General features: G+C 36.1%; 1 pseudogene; it reads left to right on the top strand.

Moving 5' to 3' along the window:
* The first annotated feature begins 6,590 nt into the window (after positions 1-6,590).
* LOC132287447 (small nucleolar RNA R71) lies at positions 6,591-6,689 on the top strand (annotated as a pseudogene).
* The last annotated feature ends 5,595 nt before the right edge of the window (positions 6,690-12,284 follow it).

Raw genomic sequence — 12,284 nt, 5'->3', positions numbered from 1 at the left:
AAATGTGAAAATGAATCTCGTATGAGGATCCAGGCTCAAAACAAGACATTTTGCAATAACTTTCATTAATTACACAATGGCCCCTCCAAAAAGTGAAAATTGCACTTATGGCCCAGAATGAAAATATCTTCTAAAAATATTTTCTTAAAAACCCCTAAAATAAAATATGTTCAAAATATATTTACGAAAAACACCCCAAGAAAAGAAAATAATTTCAAAGAACTTTGCATCCATGCCCCTATAGACACCGGGAGCAACCAGGGTACTTTCTTGCAAAAGTAAAGATACGTATTTTATGGAAACCACTCAAGATGGAGATACATGAAGTCAAAAACCAACTCCGAACAAAAGAAGTGTGGTTACGCCAACAAAGTGTCAAACGGGAAAAAGACAAAATAGGGAAAAGGACGAAATAGGGAAAATGACGAAAAGTGAATAGTGTCGAAAAACGAAAAATGCGAAAACGGCTCGGTCCTCAAAGGAAGTTGTCAATCCACAAAAAAGAGTCTCGGAAATCACTCTAGAGCACTCGAGATGACACTAAGCGAATAGGAACTTAACTTAGAAAGGAAAGACAACGGAAAAAAAATATCCGTGAAAATCCGGGTCATTACAAGGATCGGCCTCGGCATCGAAAGTGTGCTTGCCTCGGCGGTGATAATGTCTGAGGGCTATAGTCTTGCACTTAGGCATGGCCTAAAAATAATTTAAAACTTGCAAGGGGAGTCAGTGCCAGAATAAAGAATTGAAAGCACAAAATAGAAACATATATGTCAAATAAGATAGACAAAACATACATGACATGAATCTATACAAGTGATAGGATGTGAACATATTAAGTAGTGTAAGTATGAAATGCATCCAATGGGGAATATCACAGGCATTGGACATATATAAGATAACATGACACAAGATAAGATGCATGGAATGTGTGTTATGAAATTTGTGAAGTTCGATCGATCACAAAAAATGTGAGATCGATCTCAAAACTTCGATCGATCTGAGAAACTGAAAAACTGAGTTCGATCGATCTCTCAAGATCGATCTGAGAAATAAGTTCGATCGATCGAACTGTGCGATGTGAAAACCGAAAGTCACAGATTTGTGACGTGGATGACACGGGGCCTTCACGACATGGTCGTGGGCCCATCAACACAACAATTTCTCAATCCTAGTCACTTTTCAAAGCCCATACTCTCATAAATCAAATCAAAACTCAAAATATATACACATATATATAACATGCTTCAAGCTTCATCAATGGAGGATTTGAACATTTAAGTAACCTAGATCTAGCATATAAAACATTTATGTATCAATTCGAAGCTCAAATCACAAAGTGGATCTCAGATCTTACCTAAAATATGAGAGAAGTGGAGATGAGATACGAAGGGGAAAGAGATCCGAAAGGAGAGAGAAGTCAACGCTCACTGGATCTCACCGGAGATGGTGAAGATGGATGGATGCAGCAGCGATGAAGGATGAGGGATGAGGGATGAGGGTTGAGAATGAGAGAGGGTGAGATCGATCTAATGAATCGATCTTGAGACCCTCGAGTTCTATTTTTTAAACTGTTCCCTTCCAGTTTGATCGATCGAACTGAGATTTCGGATCGATCGAACTGTGATGATCTCTCTTCAAAGTATTTTTGGATTTTTTGAAATATTTGAAAAATTAAAAACTAAAATTAAAAATTGAAAACTTAAAATTGAAAAATAGAAAATATTTTTGGATTTTTAAAATAAAATAAAAGAAAATAAAATCTTTTTGGATTTTTGAAATAAATAAAGTAAAATCTCTCTCTTTTTTTTTTTTTTTTTTTTAACTTAAAAAATTAAGTAAATAAAAGAAAATCTTTTTGGTATTTTTGGAAAATAAAATAAAATAAAATAAAAATATTTTTGGATTTTTGAAAATTAAAAAGTCAAATGATGAGCGCTGAAAAGTGCGTATTTAAACCTCTTAAGCTTAGGCATTCTAGTACCCTTATCTATCTTACTTTACCATTTTAGATTGATTTCATATTATTTCTATTTTCAGGCACTTATCCTGAAAATAAGCTAAGTCAGCCAAATAAGAGCAGAAATGAAGCAATCTGGGATGAATCAAAGAAATGAGCCAAGTGGAAGCAAAAGGAAGAAAAAGGTGGAAATCAACATCTTCGATCGATCTTAGATCAAAGTTCGATCGATCCAACATGATCAATCTCAACACTTCAAGATGGATCAGAGCCATGATGACATTTTCAGAGATCTCAAAAGTTCGATCGATCTAACATCATTCTTCGATCGATCGAACTACCTTGTCCTTATCCAAATGATTGATCTTATCTAGCTGTACCATCCTACCAACCATTTTTGTTCTTTTCCCAAAAATATCTTCAAAATATCTCAGATTTGTTTTTATCCAAAAAGCGCTGCCATTGAGGATCGATCAGCCTAAGTTCGATAGATCTCACCCATGTTCGATCGATCCAAGTCCAAGGTTCGATCGATCGAACTTCCTTCAGTGCGAAAAAGTTAAATTTCCAGCTCACAAAAAGTTGTTCTTTATCCAATCATTAGGTAATATTTGCTGTACGACCCTAGCTTATTTTGGGTGTCATTTAACCTACCTATATAAGGATAAGGATTACTATTTACATATAGCACATCATATCATATCATACCTTGTAAGAACTCTTGGAGAGGAAGCTTAGAGGAGGAGGAGGCTAGAGACACCATTGAAGACTCTTCATCAACCAAGTAGTAAATCTCTACGATAGAGTTAGCCCTTGAGGGTTGGAGAAGCACTACCATGAGTGGCTAGACATCCTCTTGGGGCTAGAGTTAGCCCCAAGCATGCTTTCTACATCTTAATTTTCTGTATTATTGAGGGATTAGTGTTGTAATACATGTTTTAGCACTTATATATATATATAGATCTTGTTTAATCAATGATTTATGTGGTTTAATGCTTCCAATTGATCATTTCATTCTATCTATATGTCTATGTATGCTAGAATAGATGTTCATGTGTTTGTCTCTATTTCTTGTGTTATTGATGCATGTCTATATGTATTGATGCCATAGATCTAGAGAATGTCAAAACATAGTGCTTAATGGAATGCTCTTGTAATTTTCTAGATGGTTCATGCTCATTTCTTGATGGATTGTACCTCTCCCCTAGCTTAATTAGTTTAATTTCATGTCATTAGCTTAATTGTAGTATAGTGGTAGCATAGTTGTTAGATGGGAGGACAATCCATGCTTGTTGTTTGATGTTCCATACTTTTGAATGCAAGTAACATATGTCTCTAACCTTGTGGTGTATTTGGCTTGTGAGCTTAATGAAAGGATTAATGACTTGCTAGATATATTGTGCTTTTCACATGCTATTTAGACAATATATGCTTAATTGTTAGATATATTGTGCTTTTCACATGTTGCTTAGACAATATATACTTAATTGGTCACCCTTGCTAATTGAATCAACCAAACACACACACACATCAATATTGCAACACAAATTTCCCTCATTAGTCACTTGTTAAGGGTGTAGAAAAGTATTGTTTGGTGGTGACCTCTAAACCCCAAGATCTCTCTCTTACTTACTCTTTGTTGCATTTAATTATTTAGTTTAATTTGCTCTCTAGTTTAATCAACCAATCAACCATTTGTTTGATCACTCGACCTACTAACCCTAATAGTGATTCCACAACCAAATTCGACTCCAATCCCTTGGGACGATCCTTACTTGCCCTAACTATATTTTTAGTGAAGGTAGTAGTGGCTTTTATAAATGTAAAACTTAGCCCTTGCCTTAATGCACATTCTTTAAGCTTGTGGTGTGGTGTGGCGACAACCACCCACCATCAAATAAAGTCAAAGATGGTGAGATGAAGAACAGAGATCGATCTGAACAAAATGTTCGATCGATCAGACAGAGAGCAAAAATATGCAGGTTTTTGGTTCAAAAATTTGGCTAAGTGTTGGAACTCAAGATCGATCGAACTTGAGGTTTGGATCGATCGAAAAAGTTATGATCGATCTGAGAACAAGTTCGAACGATGGGACAGAGAGGTGATTTAGATGTAGGTTGATGCAGGTCAATTTTTTTTTTTAAGTGTTGGATGTAGGTAGAAGTTCGATCGATCGAACTCTCCTTCGAGATCGATCGAACTTATGCAAAATGCTCAATCCAACATGAAAGCTCATGCAATCCTAACCTCAGTTCCTAGCAATGCATATGAACCAACAACAAGTATCTAGACTTCGCAATAATTGAAATTAAAGATAGAAATGAGGGATGAATAGAGTTTTGATACCCTACGAAATGTCGTGCTAGTCTTTAACGTCTCTAGCAATACGTTGGGCTCTTTTAGCCTGGATCAAAGATCTTATAATGTATCCCCTCCATTTTGGGGTGATAGATGCTTTGAACTCCACCCAACAAATGATTCTTTGAAGAACTTATTAAATTTAGCTCAAAAGAAACTTTTGATCCCTTGTCAATGCAATCACAATCTTTGGGCTTCCATGCCCTTTCAAAACAAGAATTTGAAACAACACTTTGAGAATGCAAGGTTAAAGATGATCCCTTTGAAGTTTTGGTCTTACACAAAAGCTCACTTCCTTGACATTGAAGATCATAGCATTTATCTACAACATTAACCTCTCCTTCATATTTGTCAAATGAGTTGGGTGTGGGATTGAAGATATTTAACTTCACCTTCATGTGGCCAAATGAGATATTCATTATCCTTGTCCTACAATTGATGTTGGCATTAGCGGTTGCCAAGAAAGGACGGCCAAGGATAACGGGAATTTGGCTTTTAGGATTGGGGACCAGTTCCGTGTCAATGACAACGAAATCAATAGGGAAGAAAAATTTGTCAATCTTTATCAAAACATCCTTAATGATACCCCTAGGCTTCTTAATGGATCGGTTGGAAAGTTGTAAAACTACCGACGTCGGTTTCAATTCACCTAGGCCCAATTTGACATAAACCGAGTATGGAAGAAGGTTAACACTTGCTCCTAAGTCAAGAAGCGCCCGATTAATGATATGATCACCAATGATGCATGATGTGGTAGGTGAACCGGGGTCCTTAAACTTTGGTAAAGTGTTATGTTGCAAAATTGAGCTCACTTGCTCGGTTAAAACCACTTTTCTTGGTACTTGGCTCTTATTCTTCCGCTTTGGGTGCAAAGATCTTTTAAGAATTTGGCATAAGCCAGAATTTGCTTGATTGCATCCAAAAGTGGAAGATTGACTTTCACTTACCTAAACATTTCCATGATTTCATTGGTTTTTGCCTTTTGCTTGTCTTTTGAAATGGATTCTTTTAAGGCATCCAGAAATGGAGCTTTTGGCTCACACACTTTTTCAGCATTCTCTTTTGAAAACTCTTCAACACAAGAATTTTTTAAATCACTTTGTTTCAAATCATTTTCCAACAAAACCTTTTAAATTCATGTTTCGGCAAATCTTTCTTCAAATCATTTTCAAAATCATTCTTCAAATCACATTTTGAAGCTTTCTCATTCACAAGATCATGTATATGCAATGAAGGAGGAATGGGATGTGAAACGGGACGGGTGACAACTTAAGGTTGTACTGGTTCACTCTCTTCATTGAATATTTCAACTTGATTATCCATAATCCTACCACTTCGCAAGGTAGTCACCGCATTAACATGCTCAATGGTGTGGCCTTCCGATGAGGAATGGGTTTCCACAACACATTGTTGCTTATGTGGGGCATTCATAGGCATCTTTCCCTTCTCTCTTGCATTAAGAGTGCTTGCTATTTTCCCTACTTAGGTTTCTAGCTTCGCAATAGATTGAGAGTGGGAATGAAGCAATTGTGTGTTTGCCTCAAGAGTGCCCAAAACATTCAAAACTTTTTCTTCAAAGGCGGGACTTCTAGCATTTCTTTGGGAATAAGATTGGTTGGGAAAATTAGAGTTAACAAATTGATTGCCTTGTGATTGATAAGGTCTATAACCTTGGGATCCTTGGCTTTGAAGTGGAGGTGGAATGTACTTCCCTTAAAAACTGCCTTGGGAAGGGTTTGAGCCCTCTTCTTGGTTTTTCTAAGAGAAGTTCAGATGACTTCTCCAACTTAGATTATAATGAGTACCATAAGGATTGTTCCCTTGGTTCACAAAAGCTACATTGACTTGTTCGTTAGATTCATTTTGCACTTGTCCGTGAGGACAATGAGAAGTAGAATGAAGAACACTAGAACAAGTCATACATGATTCATTCGATGTACGATAAGAATGGTTAGGGAAGGAAGATACTTGGTTCGCCGAGTTTTGGTTAATAAAAAATTGATCAAACCTTTGAGATAAAGACTTCATTTCAGTGGCTATTTCATTTGAATGGTTGACTTGATATAAGCCAACACTCTTCCTACGTTGTGAATTTCTACCATTCTTGGATGATAATGTTTTATGCAAAGAATTTTCACTCATGCTCTCATAAAGACGCCACACGTCATCCTCATGCCTATCAATGTAAGAGCCACACATGGAAGCATCAACCATGCCCTTATAATTGTCCGATATGCTCTCAAAGAAATATTGAACTAATTGCCATTTGGGCATGTCATGATGTGGACACTTCCTAAGCAATTCATTAAAGCATTCCCATGCCTCATGAAATGTTTCTCCATCCCCATGTGAAAATTCTCGAATTGAGGTTCTCATGGCATTAGTCTTAGAAACTGGATAGTACTTCTTCAAGAACTCTTGTTTCATTTCTGCCCAAGAAGTGATTGAAAAAGGCCTAAGATTGTTAAACCAATAGTTTGCCTTGTCTTTAAGGGTAAATGGAAAATTTTTAAGTCTTAAGACCTTTTCTGGCATGTCTGTATATTTTACGGTGGAACATACTTCAAGAAACTCGTCCAAATGCTTGTAAGGTTCTTCACTTGGAAGTCCATGATAGTTAGGAAGCATTTGAATGGTTTGTGGCTTAATCTCATAATGATGTGCTCTAAATGGTGGCAATTGAATGCATGTGGGTGCATTATATTCATTAGGCACATAGTGATCTCTTAAAGCAAGTGGAGGATTAGTAATTTGAGGTGCAACATAGACACATTGATTTTGATTTCCTTGAATGATGGGAGGTTGTGGAGCATACATTGGCTTTGGTATTCCAAATGGAACTTGGCCTTGTTGTTATTGTGGTTGGTGAATGAATGGCCTAGGCATGTCTAATGGTACTTGAATGTTGTCATGATGCACATTTGGATGAAGGATACCTTGTTGGTCTATGTGACCAAGGTCCTCCATATGGTCTTCATTATGGCTTTCCATTGATGAAATGGATTGGGTAGAACTAGAACTTCCTCTTCCCCTAGGATTTCTAACTACAGATTCAAGATGCAAATCAAGAAGGACAAGAGTTGGTCTTAGTGATCTACGACCATGCATGCACAATATAAAACACACAATCACAATGAATGAACAAGCACTTCGACTTCACAACAATTCAATGAAACTTCTTCCACAAACACTTAACCCATACTCCTATGCTTTAACAACAATGATGCAAAGAACAATTAAGAATGCCTCCACGCAGGCTCACGATTTATTTAAGAATTTAAAAACAAGCCTCTACACGGGCCGACGATTTAACTAAGGGATTGAGTAAAGAAATTCTCACAAAGGTCCTTAGCACTTCAACTCCAAATTTATAGCTTAGCTTAACAATTTTTTAAAAATTTTTAGTATTTTTCCTTGCTTGCTTAGCTCCTTTACTTGATAGCTCCTTTGCTTGCCTTCTAGCTCAATGCTCCTTGTCAATCAAGAACAAACACAATAAGTAACAAAAATTGAAAAGAAAGTAAAGACACGATCAAAAGAGTACTAATTCCTAATTGATTCCACAAATACGACGTTGCCTAATCCCCGATAACGGCGCCAAAAACTGGTGGTTGTCGCCGTCCTACCATAAGCTTAAGAGTGTGCATTAAGGCGAGGGCCAAGTTTTTTATTTATAAAAGCCAGTACTACCTTCACTAAAAATATAGTTAGGGTGAGTAGTGATCGTCCCAAGGGATTAGAGTCGAATTTGGTTGTGGAATCACAATTAGGGTTAGTAGGTCGAGTGATCAAACAAATAGTTGGTTGGTTGATTAAACTAGAGAGCAAATTAAGCTATATAATTGAATGCAATAAAGAGTAAGTAAGAGAGAGAGATCTTGGGGTTTAGAGGTCACCACCAAATAATACTTTTCTACACCCTTGACAAGTGACTAAAGAGGGAAATGTGTGTTGCAATATTGATGTGTGTGTGTATTTGGTTGATTTAATTAGCAAGGATGACCAATTAAGTATATATTGTCTAAGCAACATGTGAAAATCACAATATATCTAACAATTAAGTATATATTGTCTAAGTAGCATGTGAAAAGTACAATATATCTAGCAAGTCATTAATCCTTTCATTAAGCTCACAAGCCAAATACACCACAAGGTTAGAGACATATGCTACTTGCATTTAAAAGTATGGAACATCAAATAACAAGCATGGATTATCCTCCCATCTAACAACTATACTACCACTACACTACAATTAAGTTAATGACAAGAAATTAAACTAATTAAACTAAGGGAGAGGCAAAATCCATCAAGCAATGAGCATGAACCATCAAGAAAATTACAAAAGCATTCCATTAAGCACTATGTTTTGACAATCTCTAGATCTAAGGCATTAATACACATAGACATGCATCAATAACACAAGAAATAGAGACAAACACATGAACATCTATTCTAGCATACATAGACATATGAATAGAATAAAATGATCAATTGGAAGCATTAAACCACATAAATTATTGAATAAACAAGATCTATATATATAAAAGTACCAAAACATGTATTACAACACTAATCCCTTAATAATACACAAAATCAAGATGTAGAAAGCATGCTTGGGGCTAACTCTAGCCCAAGAGGATGTCTAGCCACTCATGGTAATGCTTCTCCAACCCTCAAGGGTAAACTCCATGGAAGAAATCTACTCCTTGGTTGATGAAGAGCTCCTAAGCTTATGTCTCTAGCCTTTTCCTCCTTTCTTCCTCCCTAAGAATAGCCTCTCTTGTGATAGATGGATCCCCCTCAAAAAGTATATCATATTCTATATATAGGTAAGTCAAGTGACACACAAAATGAGCTGGGGTCGTGCACAAAATATTCCCCAATGATTGGAGAAGGATAGCTTTTAATGAGCTGGAAATTTAACTTCTTCGCACTGGAGGAAGTTCGATCGATCGAACCTTGGACTTGGATCGATCGAACATAGCTGAGATCTATCAAACTGAAGTTGGATCGAACCTCAATGGCGGCGCCTTTTTGGATAAAAACAAATCTGAGATATTTCAAAGATATTTTTGGGAAAAGGACAAAAGTGGTTGGTAGGGTGGTACAACTAGATAAGATCAATCATTTGGATAAGGACAAGGTAGTTCGATCGATCGAAGAATGATGTTGGATCGATAGAACTTTTGAGATCTCTGAAAATGTCATCGTGGCTCAGATCCATCTTAAAGTGCTGAGATCGATCATGGTGGATCGATCGAACTTTGATCTGAGATCAATCGAAGATGTTGAATTCCACCTTTTACTTCCTTTTGCTTCCACTTAGCTCCTTTCTTTGTAACATCCCAGAATTGCTTCATTTCGGCTCTTATTTGGCTGAGTTAGCTTATTTTCGTGATAAGTGCCTGAAAATGAAAATAACACGAAATCAATCTAAAATGGTAAAGTAAGATAGATAAAGGTACTAGAATGCCTAAGCTTAAAGGGTTTAAATACACACTTTTCAGCGCTCATCAAGAACAACATGAAGTTAAATAGAAAACCTACATGTTGAGTATCGACTAGTGATTCAATTGCTTTCTTAAACTTTAGCAATTGTTTCTTGACATGAGTTAATATTGTTTAGTCATGTTTCAGCAATGTTATAAGTGTATCTAATTATCTAAAAATAATTAGGCTTAGTTTTGATTAATTGATGTTTTAATCATGTTGTCCAGGAAGGAGGAAGACATAATTTCTAGTTTGTTTAGCAAACTAAATGAACCGGTATGAAAGTTATGTTTTGGATTTTACTGTGAGGATATATATAATTTAATGAAGGCTAGGAATTTTGGTTTATACTGTATTAGTGGACTCCATGAAATTTGATAATAGTTTGCATGTTGACATGAAGTATGGAAGTTTTATTTCTAATGGTCGTTGTAATAAATTAAACAGAGTAATAGGAATGTATTTTAGGATGGGAGTGTAGGTGCTCAGTTTATACTTTTGAGCATTAATATATTATGCTTTGGATTCATAATTGGGAATTTAATGAACATCATGAAATTTATATAATAAGTTGCATGCTATTAAGGGTGGTGGAAGGTTTAAATTACTAGTCTTGCCTAGTGTCTTTCGTGGACTGCTACGAAAGTATCTTTGGGATTTTGGTTTGATATGCTCAGTTGATACCGCTGATTATCATTATACCATGCTATGGATGTTAATTGATGAACTATTTTAATTTCTGTTCTGTCAATTATGTGAATATGGATAGTTTGAATTGTTTAATATTACTTTAGCAATTTAAACAGAGGTACTATGATTATAATCATATACTGGATGCATGATAGGATCTTATCTATAACTGATTTCTATTATGTTGGTTTTTGGATATACTTGATGTTCATTTGAGTGTGCATCATTTTTGGATCAAATGCATTATATGCACCTGTATGGGACGGTGGCATATCAGGGACGGATTAGATCAAAACATTAAATCCTACCTGTTCATACATACGGAATGGGTTAACTAAAATAGTTAAATCATACATGGATGCATGTCCTGTCAACTAAAACAGTTGAACGACATAACGGATGTTTGTTTTATTTTTCTATATTAGGAAGGATTTATATATATATTTATGGTACTGTGATATGAGCTTGAGTCTCAGGATCATGGTTAGGGTGCGTATATCATAAAGGATGGGTAACTGGATATTGTTGATGTTCCCTGACAGGAGATGTACATGGCCATTGGAAAGTGTGATTTACATGTTTCCTTCTATACAGGCTGAACTACACTATAGGCTAGTGAGCATCCTATAGTGTGTATCTATATCTATATGGACTATTTTAGTTATTGCCGAGCTGTCTAGGATGTATCTTCATATCGGGTTTATGTATGGATTGTAGTAGGATGGAACTTGCATGTGGGCCTGACCTACTCTTATTTTTCTCAGGTGTTTGTCAATACCAGGCTTAGAGCTTGATCGTGATGAAGCAGATACAGTTACTCATTCTTCCGACTACTTAAGGTTTCCTTTTATGTTATAGTTTGGATGTTGGTTCTGTAATTTATTTTTCAATTGAGATTATTAAGGGTCCGTTGGATGGATTCTCGAGTTGTATGGATTGAAAAGATAAAATTTTATTAATCTATTATTTTGGAGGATTTTTATATCTAGAATTCTTTTTAGTGTATTATTTTATTTTTAATTCTTTTGTACTCTTACTTGTTTACATATTAATGGTTTGGTATCCTTCGGATCTGTGCTCGAATTTAATCACCTGTGGCTCTAGAATTGAGGGGTATCACATTATACATCTTTAAAAGGGTTGGAAAAACCCTAGGCACGTACAGCGTTATAGAGAGAAAACACAGAGAGAGATTATGAGGCAAACAGAGGGATTTCCGTTAGGGTTTCGGCTGTGGCTTAAAGGCTGGACCAAGGAGAAAGGTTGAGGGCTGTTCAAGGGCTAGAACCAGAGCAGAGGAGTTCTTGAAGGCAGTCACGATCACCGAAAAAAAACTTAGGAAGACGGCGACGAGGTTTTGATTTAAAAACCACACAGGCAAGTTCTATTCTGTCTCTCTCCCCTTGGCCTGTGTTCTGTGCATACCTAGATGATCTCTAGGAATTTAATGGGATGTTAATTAAATCTTATATGTGTAATATATGTTAAATTGATTATCTGTTGTATGTCTAATTTTGTCTGAAATAATTCTTTCAAGTTTGGAAGCTCGTCGTCTGTTTTTAAAGCATAACAAATTGGTATTGTTTTAATCATGGTATTAATTTCTACCATTATAAACAAGGGACTGGGATGATACTGGATTCATATTAGACTGTTAAGACCATTAGAGACCTTAACATAGATGAACGGAATCAACAGAAATTGCCGGAGATGAAGCAAAAGACGCGTAGTAGGCAAAGAGGTGGCTCCTTTAGCAAAGAGGAGGCTCTTTGATAAAAGAGAAGGC

The sequence above is a fragment of the Cornus florida genome, unplaced genomic scaffold, assembly GCF_030987335.1.
Source record: "Cornus florida cultivar Cherokee Brave unplaced genomic scaffold, ASM3098733v1 CherokeeBrave_3.0.0_Hap2_Chr11, whole genome shotgun sequence".
NCBI lineage: Eukaryota > Viridiplantae > Streptophyta > Magnoliopsida > Cornales > Cornaceae > Cornus > Cornus florida.
This window is presented reverse-complemented; position numbering and strand designations above follow the sequence as displayed.